The sequence below is a fragment of the Vespa velutina genome, chromosome 23, assembly GCF_912470025.1.
Source record: "Vespa velutina chromosome 23, iVesVel2.1, whole genome shotgun sequence".
Classification (NCBI taxonomy): Eukaryota; Metazoa; Arthropoda; class Insecta; order Hymenoptera; family Vespidae; genus Vespa; species Vespa velutina.
The window spans coordinates 2,503,652-2,507,177 of record NC_062210.1 but is presented as its reverse complement, the minus strand read 5'-3'; the positions used below and the strand labels follow the sequence as shown (position 1 = coordinate 2,507,177).

The 3,526-nt window shown below is 34.0% G+C and overlaps 1 long non-coding RNA gene across 1 annotated transcript in view; it reads left to right on the top strand.

Annotated features, from left to right (window-relative positions):
* The first annotated feature begins 349 nt into the window (after positions 1–349).
* The window catches only part of LOC124956667, a 34,737-nt gene continuing 31,560 nt past the window's right edge, over positions 350–3,526 (top strand). The window contains exon 1 of the long non-coding RNA XR_007103332.1: positions 350–865. This is a non-coding gene — a long non-coding RNA (uncharacterized LOC124956667). The remainder of the gene's footprint in view (positions 866–3,526) is intronic.

The following is a 3,526-nucleotide window of genomic DNA, read 5'->3' as shown; positions in this document are numbered from 1 at the left end:
GAAAGAGAGAGAATCGTTCTCAAGGTCGCACTTTTTTCCTTCTTTTTTTTTTTTATCTCTTGAGAGATAGATAGATAGATAAAGAGAGAGAATGAGAAAGAGAGAGAAAGAGAAAGATAGAGTCGGGGTGCTTTTTTCCAAACTTTCTTAGGGTAAAACACAAATGGAGTTCGGGCATGGTGTATGGCAACCGTAACGCCATCTACGTACATTTTATAAGATCAGAAGATTCTTCTTATCCTGATATTTTTGGAATCAGATTTTTATTAAGAGCTATGGTATTTGTAATATTTGTTATAATTATTGTTATTCTTGTTAGATGATTGGTTGGTTGCTGTTGTTATTGTTGTTGTTGTCGTCCTCGTTTTCAAGTCTAATATTTAAGAGATAATTTAACGTTTTGGTTTCACAATTTAACGATGGATGACTGTTCTCTTTGATTGTTGCGTAATGACGGAGGCGCAGACACACACAGAGAGAGAGAGAGAGAGAGAGAGAGAGAGAGAGAGAGAGAGAGAGAGAGAGAGAGAGACCGGTTTCAAATCTATTTCCGTAAATTGATTCTGCCTTAAACAGACAGAGAGAAAGAGAGAATCTAAGAATATTGTATTTATGTATCTATTACAGACGATTAGACTGCTAGCTGACTTTCCTGGTTTGAAAATGATAAAGCAAATGGTGGTTATTGATAATCCCAATGAGCGGTTATCTTTCGTCGTAGCTGTATTCACCTTTCGTTCACACGATCGACGTATTCTTCCGTTATTGATTTTTCTTCAGGTGTCAGCCACGAATCCGTTTTCCACGGTGTCCAATAACATTCCTCATCGTCGCAGTAGTTTCACGCAGTAACAATTTTCTTCTCGTATGTATAATATATATATATATGTGTGTGTGTGTGTGTGTATGTTTGTGTGCGTGTGTGTAAGCGAAAGAAATTGGAAAGTTTCTTGATCGTTTCTCAGTTAACACGATTCGTTGATTGGTTAAGGATGAGAACCACTGACATTGCGCGTAGGTAAGTAAGTAAGTAGGTAGGTATTTAATACTTATTACGAAGCACTGTAATATCTTTTTCAAAGAGAAAAATGAGTTGAGGTAAGGAAACAAAAAAAACATAAGAAAAAAAAAAGAAAGAAGAAAATTATAGATAAAAAGGTATTACAAAGCGAATTGGATATGACCTTGGTTTTAAGGCGAAGGTAAGCATTAGGATGTTTACGACGATTTTGCTTTGCGACATTTTGGTGGGACTCTCGAAGTTATGCGCATTTTATCCCTGTGTCTCTAGCCATAGGTATATGTGTATGTATGTACGTATGTATTTGTACACGTATATATATGTATGTATATGTGTATATATATATATATATATATGTGTATACGTGTGTTTTGCAAACGGGGAAAAGGGAAATCTGAGATGGAACAAGCGATTTCTGTTGACGGGTTGCGACGAAGAGAAACGTGAGGTAGCATGTGGTGTGTAAGAATGAGAGAGAAAGAGAGAGAGAGAGAGAGAGAGAGAGAGAGAGAGAGACAGAAAGAAAGAGAGAGAGAGAAAGAGACCGAACGCCTGTTTCTATTTTTAGCTAAGCGCCGTCCTTCGCTTTTACGTAACGCCACGAAAGAATAATGTTTGCCGTTCGCGTGCGGCCTAATCGGACCGTTGCGTCGCAAACGCATAATTCTTTGAAAGGTCTGCTAAAGCGATGACGCATTGGATTATTGTAATTCATCATGTAAACGCATACCTCGTTTTATTTTACATATCCGTTCATTTGTCGATGCGTTTCATTTTAAATGAGGGACATCTGGATTAATAAGAATCATAACTCTTAAAGGACATGGAATTCTATTCTTTTGGTAGTTTGATCGATCGGAGATACAATCGTTTAAAGTTACATAGTGTCCATTTACGATTGCTCCTCCATCTGTTGAGAAAATGTTCGTTTTGTTTTGTGTTAGTATTGACAGTCGATAAGGTAGGAAATTGTTCTCTCTTCTTTTTTTTTTGATAAATACATAGATCGCGTTCTTATCGATAGTGGGTAATCGATAAAGTAAAAAAACTCAATTGGACAATATAAATAATTTCTATATCGATAATGATTATTGTCGGTAATGTAGAGAACAGGTAAGTAATGATAAAAAAAGGTGTTATCGAATCTGTTTTACCATATCTAGGTATTTTCATCCCTTTATCGAGTTTACTCTTTTTATCGATTAAATATTAAAAAAAAATCTTTTTTTTTTTTATATTTTTTGTTCGATATAGACATTTGAAAAGAAAATAATTTCTTTAAAGCGTAATCCTTTTAAATTGTCCTATTAACGTTTAGACATTTTAAATAACATGTAAATGACTTTTATGGCTTCGTTCATTACGAGAAGTACCATTTTTTTTTTTTTTTTTTTTTTTTTAGAACGTGCGTCAAGAGATTGATAAAGTCTTCCACGACAATATTATTTATGAATAAAATCATAGAAAAAAAATAAGAAATAAAAAAAGAAAGAAAGAAAAAAAGAAAAATCTCATTAGCTTACGTTGAAAACTTTTTTAACGAAGAGAAAAGAAGAAAAGATAGAAGAAGAAAGAAAAAAACGTATACATATTATACGTAGCCGACGATTAATTAAAAGGGATCGTCCTTTTTTTTTTCCATTTCCCTTCTATTTTTTATTTTCTTCCTTTTCTTTTTTTCATTTTATTTCCTTCCACCGTTATTTTTCTTCTTCTTCTTCTTCTTCTTCTTTAAAGCGTTGCATCCTTTCGAAAGATTCGTTTAGCGTGACGATGGTTGTCGCGGAAAAGGGATGAAAAGCTTCCTCTTGCAGTTCTCTTTCTTAGGTTTATGACTTTTTCAACGTACCGGAAAGAGCAAACTCGTCGAGAAGTGAGAGAAAAGTTTCGTTAGCAGCTGAGAGGGTAGTTTTCATCGCGAGGATACGCGGTACATAACGTAAATTCAAGAGGCAACTATGAGGGGATGAGAATGAGAGAGAGAGAGAGAGAGAGGGAGGGAGAGTGAAAAATGATTGAAAAATTAAATCGCTACGTCCAAACTTTTTCGCTACGACTTTTCTTTCTATTCTTTATTTGTTTTTCTCTGCTTCTTTTTTTCCTTATTTATTTATTTATTCCTTCGATCATCTTTTTCTTTTTCTTGTTCTTTTTCTTTTCATTCTTTCCCTCTCTCTCTCTCTCTCTCTCTCTCTCTCTCTCTCTCTCCTCTTACTCTCTCGTGATTATTATTTATCGAACGGTCCCTTCGATAGACAAGTGAAATGAAACCTTTTCAAAGTATTTTTCTTTCTTTCTTTCTTTCTTTTTTTCTTTTTCTTTTTTGTTTTCTTTTTTACATGAGATCCCAATTTGACAAATACAATACGAGATTATTCTTTTCTTTTTTTCTTTTTTTTATTTCCTCCTCATCTCGAAAAATTCAGCTCATTAAAAAAAGTTTTCACATTACTTTCAACGTACATCCTTAATTAGCGTCTATTAATATGTATCTCTGCTAATGGA